This window comes from Plodia interpunctella, chromosome Z (genome assembly GCF_027563975.2).
Source record: "Plodia interpunctella isolate USDA-ARS_2022_Savannah chromosome Z, ilPloInte3.2, whole genome shotgun sequence".
NCBI lineage: Eukaryota > Metazoa > Arthropoda > Insecta > Lepidoptera > Pyralidae > Plodia > Plodia interpunctella.
The window spans coordinates 5,157,874-5,180,225 of record NC_071324.2 but is presented as its reverse complement, the minus strand read 5'-3'; the positions used below and the strand labels follow the sequence as shown (position 1 = coordinate 5,180,225).

Genomic DNA, 22,352 nt, shown 5'->3' with positions numbered 1-22,352 from the left:
CTCTTTATTGTCAAGCTGTACATTCAGAAACCTTATAGTCGGCGGCGGCGTCTGGTTTTAAGTATTGCACTGGTGTCGGTTCAGGCTAAGGCTTACAGTTAAAATTTGGGTCCGGCGGCGCCGGGGTAGATGGCAATGCCAAAATCCAAACGACTCTTATCTCTGGTCTGATCTCTGCTCTGACATCAAGCCGTCACTGTCACTAATCACTTGTCAAATGAAAATCGATCAAATTGGTAGGTAGGTACGTAAATAAGAGTAGGTAAGGTACCTAGGTGCCTACATTGCGAACAGGTAGTACGACCACCTAGCAAAAGAAAATATTTTCAGTTCCTTCCTGGTTCAAAACTTCAAATAGAAATAAAGGTACCTATTTGAAATGTTAATATGTATTAATGTTATATGTATTAGTATTAATAACGTATATTTTTAGTGTAGTAGTACCAACTAGCTGCTAAATAAAATAAACTTAATTCTTAATTCATAAATTTCGTAACACTAATATTCTAATAATTTGTGCCTATGAATTCATTCTCAGAATATTAGTCTAACGAGATAGTAACTGTGATTTTCGGACAGTCCTAAACTTAAAACCATTATTAAATCCCAAAATTATGGTTACTGAATAATATCAATTATACATAAATACTTACACATACATATATTAGTCATTAGTTTGTTGTCAGAAGAGTAAGGTTAAAATTGTTGACAAAGAAAACAAGAGAAGCAAGGGCATTAACTTTATTTCATGAAATATAACTACATAAATTAAAATATATAAAAAAAATTGTGTACATTCTAAAGCAATCCCCAGTTAATAGAATAGCTAGAAAATCGCAGTATATTATATCTTGAAGTAATATAAAAAATGGAAGCTGAAATTCTCACTGGGAGTGGTCTAGGTGAAACTGTACTTATCCCCTCCGTATATACTGCGAATTTATGTAGTATGTTGTATGTGGTAACTCTTCAGGTTATTTTATGTTAGTGCCTGAATGAAATGACCCCTAATATAGTATATAAAGATTTTATAAAATCTGCTCATTATCTAGTCTCGTTACCAAAAATGTTACCGACACAAAGTCGCGGGCATCAGCTAGTCCGCAATAAGATTTTTACTGCACTCTGAATCTTTTAGGTTTAGGGCAGTATTTGTCATTTGTTAGTAATTATTTTATAATTTTTAATAGCTAATTTTAAGTAGTTAGTCCTAATGCCTCACTATCACAAGGTTTACCTGTAATGATGTAAGTGATGTGAAATAAATAAATCCTTACATATTACAAAATGAAGTTGTCTGCCGCATCTGTCTGTCTGTTTGCAATACACTCAAAAAATTTCATGAGGTTTTCAACAATACCGGTGTGATTTGTGAGGAAGGTTTATGTGTGTAATTTCTTATGTTTACCTTTACTCAAATTACTTTAATTTACCCAAAGGTCAAAGGAAAATGATTATTGTGGCCTAGATATTTATAAATAAAAAACCTGGGCCACAATAACCTTTTTTTTACCATAAGTATGTATTGTATGAAATGTAGTACCAAAGTATGTTGTTGTTTCTATTTCTTATATTTATTTCAGCAGCCTATCAAAATTTTCTGTTAATTTTCAAAATTCTTATTTCAGATTACTATTACGAATGAGAGGTAAGTGAATCAGAGAATTAATTTAGTCTCCTTCTCAGTCACTAAGCGTCGATAGGTAGTCAAGTTCACTTTGATATAGGTACTCGTAGCTACTTTTTCTCATATTATGATAACAACTGCAAAAACTTGAAAATTGTTTTTATCTATTTTTCTATAATTTTCGCACTAGGGAATATTTATGAAAACATATGTTTTCATTCTCAAAATAGTCAAAACATACAAGATTTAAATGAGACACAATAACCAAAATATTTTGTCTTGAAGATCTCATAATGATCCATTTGTGTTTGATAAAAAGGCAGAAAATCTTTATTTATTGTGTTATAGAAATACATATACTTTGATAAAACAATAACACACATTGTGTATAACTAACTCTATCTATAAAATATTTTGTTTAAATGCGGATTGCATGGCGGTTGGCCGTTGACCTGCCGGGCATCAGTTTTGGATTTACTCTGAAAGGTGCGTCGAAATTCTATGAAATGTCAGAAGTTGTCAATGCGCCACTGCATAATATCCAACAATTTATTGAAGAAAATACCTACATGCTTATTAATTGTAGTGGTACATTACCAGTCAACATGTCTTCCGTAATCCGTAACATAAGAGACGTCCTTCAACTGGAACGGACGATGCGTTAAACCAGTAGGTACCTTTACTAATGCGTCGTTCAGCAGTTTTATTTGACTGATGTTTCAAATTGTCGCGGCAATATTATATATGTTGTCCGGCGCTTCGCTCCCGTGGGAGTTTTGAGATAAATTAGGTATGTGATTATAGTATAATGTATGGATGTAAAAAAATATTCTTTTCGTGAATTCATCACAAACACGCGTGTGTTTTCATTATAAAAATATTTCTTGACAGTGAAAGTTGGTTACTTACACCTTGGTGTCTGGTATTCTCGACGCATTTGAACAAAGAACAAACTAGAATACCTTCAAATGTAATTTTCATACTTCCGGGGGCCTTTTCACATAAAACGGCAAGATCTCAAAAACGGGACTATTACGATAGAAGGACAACGAAAACCCAAAGTACGTGTGAGAACCACTATCAAGTCGTATTTATACAAAATCTCACAGATTGTATCAAATGTAATGCAGATAATTTACCGGAAGCAAGGAGAATACAACCAACTGGTCATATTCTCCTTGACCGGAAGCCAAATGAAAATTTCTATGTCAGTTAAAGCAAAATCTGGAACCATGAAGCATTTGTGCCCTTCAACGTATATAGTAATAGCAACAGGTCGAGTTGTTTATCAAAACAACTTTCTATTTTCCGTGTAAAAATATACCGTTTGGTCCACAAACTAATATCGCACGAATAATTACCATGAGAACTACACATTTTTTAAAACTGTTAGTGTTAATGGATATTTTCAGTTATCTTCATTAAATTTAGTTTTTTTAAGATCGACTATCTTGACAAAATAAATAAAGACGCCCCACAGGCATCAGATATCTTGACTTAACCCATTCTTAACTATTCTCACGTGGATCAAGAAGGTGGATCTATGCGGGTAAACCATAAATAAAATACAATGTATGTATAAAAACTGTGGGTCATGTTTTATGAAGACCTACGTTAATTTTATTCGGTATAAATATAGTTTATTTTTCTGAGGAAAAGTGTTTTAATTGTCCGTAGGAGGAACAACCCAAGTCCTTAAGGCAAACATAAAGGCCCATCCATCTAATTTTTTTTTACGATATGCTGACCGATTGTGGTCACCCTAAATCTACCCTATTATTAGATCTCTTTACTTTTAAAAGACATGGTAGTATTTTGTTTTTATATTATAATGTCAAAAGATTAACAGTGACATTTTAAAACGGTAGTGAAATTAATATTCAAGGCGTGGCGCGGCGGTAGTCATAATCAGTTTTCTTGGAAGATGAGATAAATTTTCCCAACAAGCTCTTAATAATTATCAAGCGCGCGAATCGATGTGAGTTGTGGGGGAGGGGTGTTCGAAGTCGTGAGGGGCCGCAATGTCGTTGGGGCGTGGGGGGGGGGATGAGCTCGGCACCGCGCAAGTCGCCGCCCGTATCGACCGCCCCGGATGTGCATTGCAATGCCGGAGAGATCAGCCGACCCACCTTCTCACGGAACACCACATCACTTGATTCTGCCCCCGTGTCGTCGACGCTTTGGCCTTTCACTTGCCATGCCATAGCCTTATGCCAAATCATAAATTAGGTACTCCATCGTCGGTCTATATTGGACCTTCGAAATTTACTATTTACCTTACTAGAAAGTTCATTATTTATTAATAAATAAATAATGTTGATTTACCGTTGCGAAAGGGAATTATTTTTGAGTGTCCAATACCTGCAATAAAAATAGAGGTAAAATCTGTTTTATCAAAAAAAGTCTTACCGCAGAAACACACATCGATTTCGAAATAACAACGTATCAATGGCCACTTTTGCAAAAATTCCCGTTGATTCATTGAATACCTACATCATTACATGTGACTTGGTGCCTACTGTATGTACCTATTTTCTTCACATGTACCGAGCATAATGTTTTGCGTATCTATGTCTTAAGCTCAAAGGGAAAAGGAATATGGTTTCCCACAACAATTGCACATGGGTTGGATACAGTGGTACTATTATATTGGTTAAATTTATGCACAGAGAATTTCCCGCCGGAACTGTAAGAGGGAGTATCTATTTCCGACGTCGGTCGGTCAATGACATCGATCCGGAACCATAGTTGAGCGATTAGGTAGGTAGGGTGCAGCTTATTACAATTGGCACTCATGTTCCTAGATTGTGAAGGTGTTTTTGTTAGGTATAGCGTTACTTATCGCGGTTGCGTTGTTAAATTTAATGACACGTTTTATTTTTAATGAAAAAATAAATCTTTATTAATATAGTACCTATGTGTGGTGGCAACCTCGGTGGCGCAGTGGTAAAGGCCTTGCCTATGAACCGAGGGGTCCCGGGTTCGGGATCTTTTTCTGATCGGCCCGGGTCTTGGTCGGGTCACATATACATATATATTATAAAATATAGTTGAGTTAGTATCCCATAACACGTCTCGAACTTTGGGGCTAGTTCAATCTGTGCGATTTGTCCTAATATATTTATTTATTTATTTGTGTTTTGATATTTGCGCAAGTCATTAAACTATGATATCTGAATATAATAAAGTATATATCAAATTACCTACTTTCATGCAAAAACAACCATTGATATTATTTGTAGGTACTACTTAAGTGTATATTATTGCGGTCGATGAATACCTTTTAATACAATCAATGTAACAGCTTTGTGCAAATGTAGGTCGCACAACAAGTAGGAAGGCAAGAGTCGTAAAAGGCCCCAACGGAAAGCAGGGGCAGGTAAATTTTTTGCGTTTGGAATGACGTAGGTAGTTCGTGAGGCCCATGTCTGTCTATCGTTCGACGGCACATTATTGCGAACTATACATTATTGGCGAATTCAGACAGATGCCGACACGAATTAACGTACATTGCGATGTTTGTACTATGTATTCTTTTTTATCGGAAGGAAAATCCGGCAATGTATGTCGAAACCGCCAAGTTTGGCGAATTCTTAGGTTATAGTGTATGGCTTCATACGTCGTCGGCGTAGGTAGTGAAATTTGCCACAACGTATTTAGGTATGTTATGTTTGTTTTTTCCACTTATTATTGTAATCTGTCCGTTTACGACATTAACAATATTTTTATGGTGTCCAAGCAGCTATTGGTCCAAATCCTCTCTTGTCCTCTCCAAAAATCAGTAGTTTTATTGTACTTGTTTGTATAAGCTTCGAATTTATTGCATTATGAACAATCAATATCCAAGGGCGATTTTCTCTTTAGTCTGGAAAAAACCACTCTCGGCTTCATGAGACCAGCTGTAAGCTCATAGGTATGGTTTAATAGACGGTCCTTGTACTTTGGCATTCTGTTTTTAATTTCCTCCATGACTGTGGGGATATTTAGGTCCCGATGTAATTGTGCATTTTTGATTGGAATCGTTGTAAGATCTCTAAATTTGACTTTGCCGATGTATGCCAGAGTTGTATTCCACACGTTCTTGTTGGTTTTATTATACATTTATATACAAGCAGTTTGTTTTCCAGTGATAACTTGGATTTCCTATTAAGCATACAATAATATTTTCGAAATTGCAAACTGAGAGCTTTACTCTTTGTAGTGATGTGTTTCTTCCAAGTAAGTCTTCTATCTAAATAAAGACTCAGTACTTAGCATCCTGAGCTTGCGGTATACTGTCGTCATTTAGGGTAACGGGTGGACAATTTTATTTCCTCAGACTGTATGTTTCATTGGCTTTAATTTTCCAGATTTTGAGCCAAGACGAGATACCATTAAGGCTTTTCTGTAGTAGGCCCGAAGCTTTGGGTGCGTCTTCATCAACAGTCAAAAGCGCAGTATCGTCAGCAAAAGTGCCCACCTTAACATCAGTTAGTGGCAAATCTGACTTGAGTAAAATGTAAAGGGTTAAACCCCCGCCTGAATTTCTTCTAGGTTATATACATCTTCACCAGATTTAACGAAGAAGTTGGCGTTTAGGAATAGAAAATGATTTATTTGGGAGACATTTCTTTTATTTTGAAGAGTAGGCCATCATGCCACGAAGGCCTGCGAAATATTGCCAAGAAAGCCGCAGAACCGGGATACTTATACGGACAAATATCTTGCGCTTTCTCTAGATCACTTTTTGCCCATGAATTGTAGTTTTGTGTCTATTGTAGATGATACTAGTCTCCGGAATAGGTTCCAATTCGTTTTGTGGCTGTGTAATCTACATAGGCTTTGATTTTTAGTCACTTCCTTTTTTAGAGTCACTATAACTGACTTGTGATCCGATGATAGGTGGAGACACGATTCTGCAGTTATGTAGCTTTCAGGAATTCCTTTTGCCACGCAGAAGTCAACCATATCGAGATGACGTTTCTTATTGTAGGCCAGTATGTTGGTTTCCCGGAAGAGACAGCTTGGATTTCGGACTCGGCTTGCGGCAATAACTGGCGTCCCTTAGGTGTTGTGACTCGTGATTCCCAATCTATGTGCTTGGCATTATAGTCTCCGCCAGCTATAAACCTTTTTCCAAGTGTTTCAAAGAAGTCAATGTAGTCTTTCTCTTTTAAATTGTTTTGGTGGACTATACAGTGCTGATATCATTAAAGGTCCAATGGTGTCTTCAGTCACTACATTTGTTGCTTGTATTTTATCTGTACCATATCTAGCATGTGCAGTTCCATCTGGGTTGTTTGTGTAATAAAATTTATAGTTCGGTATTATGATGTGACTTTTGTCTATAAAGTGCGTTTCAGATATAATAAGTATGTCCACATTGTTTTCTTGTAAAAATGTTTTAATTTCAAGAGTATGTCTTAGCAGCCCATTGGCATTCCAGATCACTATTTTTAAATGAATGTAAGAGCCTGCTCGTTAGAGTTATGAGCAGGCCGTTCATAATTGTTAGTTGAGTCATTTGTTGTAACATCATTATTTTAAAGAAGTTTTTATCCTAGCCCTCTTTTTCTGTTTTATGTTCTTCATTTGGTTCTAGTTTCTTTTTTGCTGCTATATGTGCATATGATATTTTAGGTAATTCTGGTTTTGCGTCATTTACAGTAGGTTTTGGCATTCTATGTTCTTTCGGCGGTTGTTCGCGTAAAGGAGGCAATTTAATTTTTTAGATCTCTATACACATTGCACCCTTAGTAGTTGGCTGGGTGGTATACCTTCACATAAAACACATTTTACGTCTGACAGTTTCCCTTTCTTTTCACACGAGGAGGAAAGGTGATCTCCAGCGCATTTGATGCATTTAGGTTTTCTCTGCAGTCATTTCTCGGTATGGCCATATTGCTGGCAGTTTGAACATTGTGGTATTTCTCTTTTAGGACGCAATGGTTTAAAATATATGTTACAATTTAGTAGGATTTTACACTTATAGATTTCTTTGTTACTGAGAGTCACTAGTTTGAGTTCTACAATAAATATTGGTAGTGACTTCTTTGTGACTCTTTGTTTAATGTTCCATATGTTTGTAACATTATGACCTTGCTCCAACAATTTTTCTTATATTTCATCGGTATTTATAGATGGATGCATATTTTTTAAGGCTACTTTGAAACTTATTTCACCTTTTGGTTTGTAGGTATAAAACTCAGTTTCTTTATCTTCCATAGTTTAACTATTTTTGGATAACTTTCAGGCGTGTGAGGTTGATCTTTACTCTATCATTTTGTAAAACTATGTTAGTGTAGTTGTTTTTTGTGTGTGTATCCAGGAGAGCTAATAGAGGCTGTATGTTACCCACTTTATCTACGAATATGGGTGGAGGTCTTGGTTCTTTAGGTTTATTTTTAATATGAACTTTAACAAGGTTATTTTCTTCATCTAGTTCTAGGTCTGAGAAGCGATTTGATGTTTCTAACGATTGGCTTAGCCAATACGTGTTCAATTTAGTTTGCTTTCTTCTATTTGTCATATCAGGGCTCGGCTTTGATCATTTTTCACTGGTTACTTCAGTCCAGTCGTTTTTTTTGAGGTTGTCATTTACACGGTTTTCCTGGTCCGATATCAAGTCTACTTCTTTTGATGTGGACATCTATCATGATCACGGAGTGCATAACCAGTGTTGACTAGTATATAAGACTAGCTTCTCAGTTAGGAAAGTATAAGTATAAAGGGTACTGAAATATTGCCCAACGGTGTTGACCAGATTTACATTGTATACTGTTGTTATACATTACTGTAACTTGTTGTTACCATACTGTAACCGTTGTATGTAACCATACTGTAACCGTTCGCAAACCACCAACAACAACCACCGTGTCTGCCAAGTCTACGATAGCAGTTACAGAACCGTAACGTCTGAGAATAAATTTATATTCAATGCGACGTTTTAGAAATATGGTAAACTTGTTTAACCGGGAAACGGAATGCAAGAGATTGCACAAGCCACGCCTGTAAAGGGCTTGTTCTTTTGGAATGTGCGGTAGTATCCAAGTATCCAAGTCGTACTGTAATAAAAGTTTGGCGCGAAAAAAGTTGGGCTGTGTTCCAAGAAACCGGTGAACATATAGCTGTACGTGTTCCCGGAAAGGACGATGGACGCTACCGGCATCCAAGTGTCTAGCCTTTACAAGAATTCTGTACACGACATGTACGCCTCTGTCAAAACTGTGTGTTTGACAGACACATTCATCGATGTAACCTAATAAAATAACATTTAATAAAAATGTTCAACATTGAATCCAAGTTCATACTTCCGTTATAGGTACTAATGTAAGTTTGTTTTTTTAGTTTGTGATTCCTTTGTGATTCCTTTGTGGCAAATTTCATCAAAAAGACATTTGATGAAATTTGGCACAGAAACGTTCAGGAGTAAAATAGGCTACTTTACTAGGACGCGATGTTTCAAAACGTTCGTAGGAAAGACCCAAATATTCGATACTTATAGGAAAACTTAAGAGCAAAGTTAAAGTATACCTCTAGTAGTAAGTAGTATTGACGACTTCGGTGGCGCAGTGGTAAAGTTCTTGCCACTGAACCGAGAGGTCCCGGGTTCGATACCTGGTCGGGTCATGATGGAAAAAGATCTTTTTCTGATTGAACCGGGTCTTGGAAAATTATCAATATATGTATTTGTTATAAAATATAGTATCGTTGAGTTAGTATCCCGTATCACAAGTCTCGAACTTACTTTGGGGCTGGCTCAATCTGTGTGATTTGTCCTAATATATTTATATATATGTCAAGAATAATATTTTTGTACAATAGGCGTCGACAACATTTTTGGTCTCATACCATACATCTACCATCTGTCAGACCATATTCATAGGCATGTCTTTAGAAGCTTTAGGGTAATAATAATGTTGGCTAATAGGTAAGTTATTGTTATACCATAACCATAATTCAAAAATCTTTGGTTATTTATTAGATTTTATTCGATTAGGCTTATGAGATTTTCAGTAGGCTAATAAATTAAAAAGCGACTTACTTATAGGCGTATCTCCCGGGGGAAATATTTAGGGTAAATCCATACTTAATACTATAAATGGGAAAATTTGTCTGTATGTTCCGCTTTCACGGCTAAACAGCTAGAACAATTTTGTTAAAATTTAGTATTTACATTCATATTATTAAAGACCCCTGTTCAAACATAGGTTACATTTTTCGAAAATCAAAAATCATGACAAGGGAAACAAGTCTCAATGAAGCCCCGTAGGGAATTTTAGGAATGAAATATTTTGTACTTACTCTAAGCGCGAGCTTATGTTCCATTACCACACCCAATACGCAAAATAACGACTTTGCGTCAATTAATTTTGAATAGCTGATGCCTGCGACTTTGTTCGCGTGACTGAACAATTCTTGGTAAGGAGTCAAAACTATAAGAGAAATCAATATCAATATCATCATCAATACATATCATAAAATTGAAGGAAGGCCAAATTTGTTATAATATACTTAGTTACTGATATAGATGGCGAAAATATAGTTTTGTAAATTTTTGTCTGTCTGTCTAAACGCGCATCACTCGAAATTTACGGGACCGATATGCTTGAAATTTGATATCCTACCCTATATACCAAGTATATAGGGTAGCATATGGTACCCTATATACCGGGTTAACATTTTAGATACATTTCATCCCGGTAAATGGTCAGGTTCCCGTAGGATAATTGAAAAACTAATAATGAATCAAAAATATCTCAGAATCACGGGTTAACATCTTATAGACATTTCATCCCGGAAAATGAGGATGGTCCTGTAGGAAAATTAAAATAACAATCCACGGAGCCGATTTACTTTAAAAAATTGTAGAAAGAAAAGGGGTCAAAAACTGTTAATATGAAAGTTCTACACCGTTGAAAATTTGGATTTTGGTTATTTACAACAAATTAATATGAATACGTGTTTCAGATTTTTCTGAAAATTAACCCTCAACCTTCAAAAGGGGGGTGAAAGATTGTATTATATACACAATTTTCAAGATAAAAAGATGAAAATTGGCACACTGACTTTTTGTAGTAAATAAATGTTTAATTTATGTTTGTGGGTAATAAAAAACCGGGACGTAAAACGTCATGGCAAATGGGACGGCACGCGTTGCAGAAATCGGGAGTGGGAGTCGTAGCGGGAAATGGGAAGGAGATACATAGTGGGAAACGGGACGGGTCTAGGACATGCAGTTTCATACATATTCAGTTTCGAAATTTGCTTATTTAGTTTCGAAATTTCGAAATTCACCTTAGTAATAGGAATAGCCTGATATTCCATTCCTAATATTTCGAGTCGAGCGTTGGTCATCGTCCTAGACTTCCTGGGGAGCGACTGAGGGGGCTCGAAGCGAAGGTTTCCCAAGGTGTGGAAAGCGGGACATTTGGTTCTGCTATGGAAGGAGGGACGACCGGCGGATTCCCCGCCTAGCTTTCGTCCAATCGTTTTGCACGAAGAGGCAGACAAATTGCTGGAAAAATTCACTGTTGACCGCCTCATGGAGCACCTGGTCGCAGATTGCCAGTACGGGTTCCGCCGGAAGAGGTCAACCATCCACGCCGTTCTGAGGGTGAAGTCCATGGCGCAGGATCCGGTCTCCCAGGTTGAGGTAGTCGAGGTGGTGTCTCTGGACACCGCCAACGCCTTCAACTGCCTCCCCTGGTCTTGCATTATGGAGGCATTCCGTTATCACGGGGTGCCGTCCTACCTGCGTTGGATCGTCCTGGAGTACCTCTCAGATAGGAGGATAGTCTTTCCTGCTCGAGAAGGTACCACATGGTCTGTCTTAGGACCGCTCCTGTGGAACGTCGGATACGACTGGGTACTGCGGGCCGTCATTCCACCAGGTGTGGAGTTGGTGTATTATGCCGACGACACCCTGGTTACGGCCCTTGATGCCACATATCGAGAGGAGTCATTGGTCGCTACTGCGGGAGTAGCGCAACTGGTGCGCCGAATCCGCCAACTGGGCCTGGAGGTGGCCCTTCAAATATCCGAGGTGTTGTGCGTTAGGTCTACATCAGACCTATTCAAATCTTCGTTTTTTATATCTCAACAGAATATGCTCATCAAACTAAAAAAAAATTGTTTAGTCGTCATTTCTATATTCCCTACAGTTTAGCAGCACCATCATGGGTCTACGTCAGGTGTTCCAGATTTTCGATTTTATATCTCAACAGAAAATGCTCATCAGGCTGAATAACTTTTGGTAAGGCGTTATTTCAATATTTCCTATAGTTTAGCTGAACTATCATTGTGTTCCAGTATTTAAAATAATTTATACCCTATATGTTGCCCAGGGTTAATAGCTATATAACAAAAAAGTTTCATTCAAATCCGTCCAGTAGTTCGGAAGATTAGCGGTACAAATATTATGTAAATATATTCAATGTACAGGAGTTTTTTTCTACTGTTTTAATATATGTTTTGAATTTATTGATTGGTATTCAGCCTAAGTGTAACTTATGATGAAAGTTTATTAATTAACCAAGGTAAAAAGATCACAGGCATTGTTAGCAATTCCAGAAAAGGTAAGTACGCTTATTGGTAGAATTCGAATATTCGATGTGTGATATGAAAATGCGTGGACAGTGGCCGTGGCTCGTTTAGTAGTCGAGGAACGCGCTGCGCGCTTCTTTTTTGTCCCCGTGGATTCCATTGCCCCATGTCATGTCCAACCTGTAAGGCAGTTTGCCGAACGTTGACCGCGCCTTGCCACGAAGCGCAAAGCTGTTCGGCAACTAATGTACTTTCGATAGCTTCTGTAAATCTCCTAAGCTTAACACTATTTTTAACGTCCTCATCTTTCCTTGTTTAGCCGTAACGCTTTATCGGTTTATACAGAAATATGAAAAATGATCCGTTGTGTTCCTTTTTTGTTGTAATTAAAATTAAGTAATTAAAGTTAGCTTAGATACAAAGTTTACGCACTAGTTTGTAATCTATTAACCGTTATTTAGATATACGTAGGTACTTTCGGTTTCATTAACAATCCTTAGAGCATTTGTATCTTACGTGTATCTTTTTAAGTAGTTACCAGTAGAACCAGTAGCATTTAAGTGGATGCTGGTGAACCATAGTAGGCGCTCATAAAACTCAAGTACACACATTTATGAAGTTCATTGACTTTATACTTTATAGGAGACTGGGCGATTGGCAAAGCTTAATTTCATTACTCATTGTCTTGAACATTTTTATGTACCGCTTACGCTTGCCATGGGTTGAGTTACTGTCATTTGATTTTTATTGTGATCAATCAGATTTTTACGCTCGTTATCATTAGCAGAGATTACATCGTTAGAAGTAGGTGTATGAGATAGCTTTTAATGTGTTGCGATTTTTATTATTTTATGGCATATTCCTTGGGTTTCGCTGGTCAAGTGCGTGCGAGTTAAACTCGCGTGAAATGTTACACAATTTATAGAATTCTTATAGGTTTTCTGGTAATCTTAAAAATACTTTCTATGTATTGTATTTATTTATTTTTTTCAAAATTTGGGATCAGTAGTTTCGTAGATAATGGTACATCATCGGTAACGCCAGAGGATACGAGTTAAGATTAAATATTTTTTAAAAATAAATACAACAACGCCATCAATCCAAGTTTTCTGGAATTAATTAAATTTAAAACCGCAAGCGCTATACATTTTTTCTCGAATTAATTAAAATATTAATTTACCCTCGGAAATTATTAAAAAAATATTTATTCTGCACGTCTGTGTTTGTTAACTCCATCTCATCCTCGCGTGTTGCCTATCAGCAACATATACGGGAGAATATGGATTGGTTCAACTATAGTAATAGTATGAGGTCCTATTTTATAGGGAGAACCACTGGATAAATACGCGTGTATTTGTCAAGTCACCTAATCGTCAAAAAGACCCCTGTCAAAATTTTACACGTCGCCACTGGTAAACTGTTATATTTTAAAATTTCTGACATTTTCTTAATAGTCTAGTCATTCAGTACCGTTTTAGGACTGACACGAACGACACGACAGTGCAAGTGCACTACAACGTTATATAGAACAGTACATGAACAGCTTTATAGTTGCTGACTTATAAAGTAAGCCCAAATTGTTTGTTAGTATACAACTATTGACTTGGATATTATATAAGTACTTTATCTAGTTGTTACAATGTTGCCACTAGATATTGCAATTTGTTTAATGAAATTCATAGTAATGGCTATGTAATTTGTCAATGATATTGTATGGATGTGTGTGTCTCTCATCATACGTGATACGGGGCTGACGTGAAATAGAGCTATCAGCCTAGTATTGCCAGATGTGATGGTGCAGGAGCAGGAAGGGGATAAGGCAAATAGCCGAGAGAATGAGATAGGAAGAGTGGCCACGGCAGTTGCGCGCGCGCCGTTCATTGATGCGCAGGCGCCTTAGAGGGCCGGGGGGCGGAGGAGAGGAATGCGGCCGCCGGCCGCGGCGAGCAATGACCGCGCCAGGGTCGCTTCCTTTACGAGAAGCGCGGGCCGTCGTACTACAGCCGAGCCCCCTCCCGCCATCCTCTGGCCCGTACCTACTACATGGCCCTCTCGCCTGCGACGCGCGCTTTTCGACCCAAAGTCCGTTACAAAAATTAAGTGCGCCGCATTCCGCCACCGCTTTTTTTTCTCTCTCCCACACATGTCTTCAGTATCTCTCCATCCTTATTTATTCTTTTCTCGGATGGGCTGAGCTATGCGGTGTTTGGCGTCTCAACTCAACGCTGGGCGCGAAACTTGCTCTTGGATGCGCACCATTCGATTAGGTATAGTTACGGTTACGTTTTTTAACATGTAGACCTAAACGAAGGTAATTAAGGAAATATAGGTAAATCACAAAGGCCACTACAATTTAAAATCTCGGTCGCTTAAGGTCAGCCGAATCAAAATCGCGACATCATATAGGGATAGGTGTGGTATTACCATTCGCTACTCTTTCTGTACATATGAAAATAAATTTTGAAACAAACTAATAAATTGTTACAAAGCCAAGAGAGTAGCGGAGTAAGAATTCGGCAGCGGTTGCAAAAGTTAGCGAAACAATTCTAAAGGGCAGAAGTTACTATATGGGATAGTCAAAATGTGACAAAGAAAAGGGAATGTTTTGACTTATGTTTAATGTGTGAACTGAAGTTTATTTAAACTATGTAACATCGAAATGTATTGTAATGGAGCTCTAAGTGTGAAAGAAGATAACCTGGGATGTAAATGAAATATGATGAGGTGGGGTAAGATGCGTTAAAGGGTATGAAAAATGAAAAAACAATAGATCCAAGAATGTAGCAGGAGAAATTTTGAAGATTAACAGAAAACATCTACTTACCAAGTTTCAACAGTACAATAGGAACGGACTGAGGTTCCGTTTTTGCTATTTGGCTACGGAACCCTAAAATGTAGTCCCTCTGTCACGTCAGTCTGTATGGATGTCATAAATCAAAAACTAGATTTCTTTGGCTGTCATGTCACCAATAGACAGTATGATCCTGAGGAAGGTTTCGATGTATACTTCGGTCTAACCCGAACTGTTTCCGGACGGGCCACTAGTATTGGTATATTTTAACCTTTTCAATTAAATTCCATTCAATACCATAATCAACAACAAAGAAAGTGTAATTTTTTATTGGTGGTAATTTTTATGCATTTCGCAGAATGAACACTTCGCGCATACTAAGTACTCGTCAAAATATGAACTCACTATTTATCATTTTTAGAACAGTAGGTACTTAAACGTTTGTGGACGTCAAATTCGGGTTCGACGAGTCGATATGTTCTTTATTGCTTACATATTAAACACAAGCTGATGTGAGTCATTTCTATGTTTCCTATAGTTTCGCGGAACTATCATGGGTCTGCGGGACTATCTAGGTTCTAGGGGTGTTCTTTTATACCTCAACAGAAAATGCTCATCTTGCTGAACAACTTTTGTTAAGTCTTTATTTCTATATTTCCTATAATTTAGCTTTATCATCTTGCATCAGGTGTTCCAGATCTTCGATTTTTTTATCTCAACAAAAAATGCTCATCAGACTAAACAACTTCTGTTAGGGTGTCATTTCTATATTTCCTATAGTTTAGCCATACTATCGTGGGTCTACATCAGGCGTTCCAGATCTTCGATTTTTATATCTCAACAGAAAATGCTCACCAGGCTGAACAACTATGTTAAGGCGTAATTTCTATATTCCCTATAGTATAGCCGTACCATCGTGGGTCTACATCAGGTCTTCCAGATCTTCGATTTTTTAATCTCAACAGGAAATGCTCACCAGGCTGAACAACTATGTTAAGGCGTAATTCTATATTTCCTATAGTTTACCTGTATCATCATTGTTCTCCATCAGGTGTTCCAGTTTTCAAAATAATTTATACCCTAAAGATATTTTGCCCAGGCTTAATAGCTATATAACAAAAAAGTTTCATTCAAATCCATCCAGTAGTTCCGAAGATTAGCGTGTACAACAGACATACAGTTTTTTTTTTTATTCTTTCTCTTTTACAATGACTCAATCGCCTAATTTTGTTTTTAAGTAAATATATTCAATTTACAGATTGTTTTTCTACTGTATTATTATATGTATTGCTTTGCCAATGTCGAATATAAAACTTATAGAGCGTACTTGCAACAGAATGCAACAAACAATATCAAATATTACATCCTTACAAGTGAGTTTTGATGACAGATCATAAGTTTGTAGTGATCACAATGGGCGCAAAGAGTTCACTGCCGTCCTGGGTGCCGATTCTACTAATGTTAAATAGTTTTCGCCTCTCAATAGTAATCTTTATTTCGTATCGATAAAAGCTACTATTGAAAAGCAGTTTTGGCCTAAAGTTAGCAAAATAGACGCCCAGCGGGACGCGATGCGCCTAACCGGACGCGGTCGGCGGCGGCGTCCTGCATACTCGAGCCACTATGTAGATGGAACGGCATTAGTATCGGTACCTATACATATGTAGGTTGTTTGTGTACCAGGGCCAGTGCAACGCGCGGCCATGACGCGCCCGCGACCGATGCGCGTCGATGTAAACGTAAACATGTTGCAAGGTCAACCGCCTTGAGATCATTGCATCCTAGTAGATGGAGCTTTTTATTGAAACCATTGCATTTTAAGCATCGTATTTTAATATATTCTTTGATCGTTTTAAGTACCTTACCTACTCGTATGTAACATATATCTGAGATCAAATAGCAACTATATAGCGTCTTAAAGGAGGCCAGCCCAACTGATTGTGTTTCTTATTTACTGTGAAACCTTCAAAAAAGGCGTGAAGTTTATTTATATTCCTTTGTCAGGATTATGACACACACAACAAGGATCAACGAGATACAAATTAAATATAAACAATTGCTGCAATGTTATCCTGCCAGGGAACAGCAAAACACCAATTAGGTAGTTGGTGTGGTGTTGGTTTTACATTTTAAACGGCATATTTTGGCATTGACAAATTAGACTATGGCTGATGCATCATTGGCAACGGGTGGTTTGTTCAAAAAGATGACATCTGAGCTGAGTATTCGATAATTATCTTTGGAAGAATTTGAGTATGTTTGATTGAAAACGGAGATGATTCGAAATTTGCATGTTCTGTTGCTTTAAGACAAGCAAATACTCTTTTGTCTAATTTAATGAAAGTATTTTGTCTAATTTAATGAAAGTATCGAATGGGATTTTTCGATCGTTACAGAATCCTAAAACATGCAAAGTAACTCTCGTACGAACAGGAGTCCAATCGAAGTTTGCCTTGTAAATAAACGATTATCATATTTATGACCGACAAGGGCTCGCTTGGCCATGTCAATTTATTCCAAAACAATACATCTGCAAGTCTGTAGCCTCTTTCATCACTTCAGTAATATACCGTCATTATACGGCCTTATTTTGTTTTCAAAGTCAATACTGAATAGCTATAAATCCTGTATTGTTATTTTTTATTAGTTTAGGTCAATTGAGAGAATTGTTTAATAATTTTACTAGACAATGTCAAAAAGACATATAAAGATTATGAAGTAACAGTTTAAAAAGAATGATATTCGTTAATATGATTCTAATTAAATTTAAGAATGTGAGTATTTGCATCAAAGATATTAGTGGATCAGCTTAAACTTGGAATATGAGAGGATTTGATAGACTAATTGGTCGCAATTGTTGTTAAGACCAGGCCCAATTAGGATTTTCAGAAAACATACTGTCTTTACATGTCAAATGTGAACCATAGGTTAGAAGTAAAGTGTAACTAAAGAATAAATGTTAAATATAAACTATAAACAAACAGTAGCATTTTTTGTAGAATGAAAGTAATATAAAAATTGTAGAATTAAATTAAGCTTTGTTTAAAAAAATACGTTTAGAATAAATACTTACTTACGAAATAAATACTTAAAAAAAAAGTTTTTACAAAAATGTGAATATTTAAAATACTTAAAAAAACATAGTTCGTTTAAAAACGTTTAAAAACTCAAATCACCTTATTCAAAGTTCCAGTATTTTGGCTTCACACGGCAGCGCGTGCCGCCGTATTCAACAATATATATAAGTATCTACCTACGTAAAATAATTTGGGGTGCGTATTTTTTAATTCCAAGATATTTCAGAATCGATTCATCCAATTTATGTGCTGTAAGGGACAAACGTACTTCATCATCAAGATAATTTCATGAAGATGTTTATCTTCATGAAATTATCTTCAAGAAAAGTCGCAGACGTTTTTATGGATCTACTAATAACCTATATTATTGTAGTACATTATATGCATGCTTGCGTAATAAACAGTAGGACCAGCGCAGGCATGTAAAGATTTTCGGCAGCGCTTTTTTTTTGGATACCTTTATAACTGTTGTTGTATCTGGCTGAAAACTAATTTATTTCAAAACTTATATATCCCTTTAGCAATCTCGGATAATGTCGCTTTCTAATGGTGAAAGAATGTTTGAAATCGGTTTGGTAGCTTCGGAGATTACTGCCTCAAACTCACCTCATGAACATAATATTTTTTTACAAAATTGTGAATATTTAAAAAATGGCTTAACCGATTTTGTTGTCCCACGTACTTAAAAATTCCATTGGCAGATCCTACAACCTTTTAAATTTCATCAACATTGGACCAACGATTCGAAAGTTATCGCGGTGCATACATACATCCATCCATACATGCATACATAAATCCATACATGCATGCATACATACATACATGCATACATACATATATACATACATATATACATACATATATACATACATACATACATATATACATACATACATACATACATACATACATACATACATACATACATACATACATACATACATACATACATACATACATACATACATACATACATACATACATACATACATACATACATACATACATACATACATACATACATACATACATACATACATACATACATACATACATACATACATACATACATACATACATACATACATACATACATACATACATACATACATACATACATACATACATACATACATACATACATACATACATACATACATACATACATACATACATACATACATACATACATACATACATACATACATACATACACACACACATACATACATACATACATACACACAAACAAATATTTTTGCCCCAAGTAGCATGTTAGACCTCGCTCGCTTCGTTCGCTCGGTCAATTACTTCGGTTTCGTTTTAGTAAGAACTTAAGCATCTTAAATTTCAACCCCAAAAAGTGTTTTAATTTTTAGGTCATAATTTAGTATATTTGTATTTATGTTACGCAAAGTTATGTTCACCCGATCGAAGACAATAATCCTTAATGTAAAAATCTCATTAACTAATAATTCAATTCACACAAGCAATATTCGATCCTACATCTAATAAATCAACATTTATTGTGTTCAAAAATCACACTTCACATGTTAAAACAAGCACTTCATCCCTATATTTTGTCTTGTGTCATAAAAACTTTGACAAATATTAATTACACTGCAGAAACTTGTTTGGTTGAGCAAGTAAAAGTAACGAGATGCCTAAGAGAACACACATTATATAGCTTTTTATGCCGACATCAAAAGGAACCGTTATTTTCGCGAGCCTTTCGAAAGCTATGACAAAGTACCTATACAGACAACTTTTTTCCAGTAACTTGTTGGCCGCCTGGCCTCAGGCTGAAATGCAGCATACTCTGTTGAAGACCGTTCCCACGGTTGAATTGGTCGTCCCTTTCTCGCCGTCTGCCTCATTCTCACATATTACTTGTGTGTGTGGTCACATATCAAGTGTGATTGCGGACACTTGTTGCGCTTAGGTGTACCGAACGCATCCTTTTTAAGGATCCCGAGCTAAGTGATAAATAATGCTTCATCTTTAGGTCAGCCCAAGTCATTGTCAGGGTCTCAATAGAATGTGCGGAGATTTATTTTAGCTTCGATGTTTCGAGCAAAGCGGTATTGATTAGTGAGCGGAATTTTCATAAATTTTTTTAGTCGTTGCCCGCTGGTTCTGCCTGCAATAGCCTATATTTTGAGCAAGGGTCAAAACGTTCCTTGCGAGTTCATAGTATTTGTAGTCGTTAGCTTTGTTATGAGAGTTTCTGAATTATTGTGAATGTGGTCTAACCATATTCAAAAAGATAAACAATTAAGACTCGATCCCAAGCCATTAAACATATCCATAAGTTAGCATCTCATGAAGCTATATTAACTTTAGAACATTCCATATTTGTACGAACGTGCAATCAGGGTACGCTCCAAAGTCATCAACACGCTCCAGTCCATTACGCCTCAAATGAGACATAATATATCATTGCTTGGAAAAAACCTGAAAAAATAGATACAAAATCCCATTGCGTGAAAAATTCTGAAGAAGCAGGCTGAAGATGGATACCTGGAAAGGCTGACGAAGTAGGCATAAAATTGCATTATCTGGAAAAAGCTTGAAGAAGTAGGCACAATATTGCATTGTATGGATAAGGTTGAAGAAGTAGATACAAGATCGCATTGACTGGAAAATGTTTAAAGAAGCAGGCACAAGATCGTGCTTCAAAGAAAAATCTGACAATATAATAACAAATTCAAATTTAACGTAAGAAAGTGAAAATAACACACATTAATTTCATCCTGAAAAAATAGCACAGTCCCGTTCGACAATAGTTATTACAAGGATGGAGCCGTAAGATGCTAATGCGTTTATATGCAAGACCTGTCTGCGTTCAAATTGGAATATTGAGTTACCTCTGCGGAAATGGCGCAGCCGAGAGTCTATGCTGCTTTCCTCGGGATATTACTAAAAGATTTTATTATGTCGTCTGAATTGAATTTCTTAGTGTTTATCATGAATAATTAAGAATCAAATAATAATTTACAGAGTCTTTTTAAACGCTTTTATTTATTACGTTTGTTCGGGTGTTTTGCTACTCAATTTTGAAGCAGATATCTTCAACCGCTTGAGCTGAAATTTTGTATACACGTTTAGTTTGGATGACAATTACACGATAAGCTGTGATATCATTCTAAATCCAATATGGCGGACCATCCAAGATGGCGGAATAGTTAAAAAACATCACTTTGTGCCCTGAACCCTAGATGCGCGAGCCATTAACTCGCACTTGACCATTTTATTTATTTCGGTTATGGATGGAGAATCTCCGAAAGTATTATATCGAGAATCTAGATTGTCGTCAATTATTATTATTTATTAATTATTACCTACAGGTAAAAGTTGGAGGTGAGTTTTGGTATATTCTTTCATCACTTGAAGACTTATGAGGAAATGGTATGTAGGTACCAGTAATGGTGCTCTGTTGGTGTTAAATCCATACTTTCATATCCATATTCCTATAATACTAATGTAAATGCGAAAGGCTTTGCTATTTAATAATATTGTTATAACATTCACGATTTATAATCAAATCTTCACATGAAAATAAACTTACGTACAATCTGTAAAGAAAACGTAAAAACGGATGAACACGGAACGTGATGTACTAAATTTATTTTTGCCATTGCAATACCAAACCAAAACGGTCAAGTTTTGTGATAAACACCCAAGTTACAGGAGACGGCGGCGCCCTCATTTAATTTATATTTTTGACAGCTTTAAGGAGTGAGTCTTTCTAATTTTATATCCACATAATATGTAGTAAAAAACAACCTTTCCAAAATAAAACAGAGCGACCATTAATTTATATAAATGAATCATTCAAAAATTCGACGCGACGATAGGGAATATTTTTGGTTGCTGTCTATTAAGTTTAACAAACTTTTGATATATAATATTAATATTGAATGCAACAATTTTAGATTTTATTATTATATTGTTTTATCTTTGAGAGTTATTATAATATAATAAAGAAATCTTTAATTTGTATTAAATCTAGGATAATGTTGTCCACGCTTGAAAACTCTAATCGAATGAACGGCGAGAAAAATATGTGTACTAGCTGATGCCCGCGACTTCGTTCGCGTGGTAGAACAATTTTTGGTAAGAAGACAAAAATTAGAGAAATTTAACTGTATAGACAAAGCTTAATGATACCTTACAGAAGATGCTCATCAGACTGAAAAATTATATTTCCTATAGTTCAGTTGGGCTAATTTAGTTTTTATGTAAATTTATTCAATGAACAGATTTATTTTTCTACTGTTTTGTTATATGTATTGATTAGCAGTGCTTAACATTAGTCAATAATTTATATACT

General features: G+C 36.2%; 1 long non-coding RNA gene across 1 annotated transcript in view; it reads left to right on the top strand.

The window, feature by feature from the left end:
- Positions 1-266: 266 nt before the first annotated feature.
- The window catches only part of LOC135310050 (uncharacterized), a 60,645-nt gene continuing 38,559 nt past the window's right edge, over positions 267-22,352 (top strand). The window contains exons 1-2 of the long non-coding RNA XR_010370326.1: positions 267-366; positions 1,629-1,648. This is a non-coding gene — a long non-coding RNA (uncharacterized LOC135310050). The remainder of the gene's footprint in view (positions 367-1,628; positions 1,649-22,352) is intronic.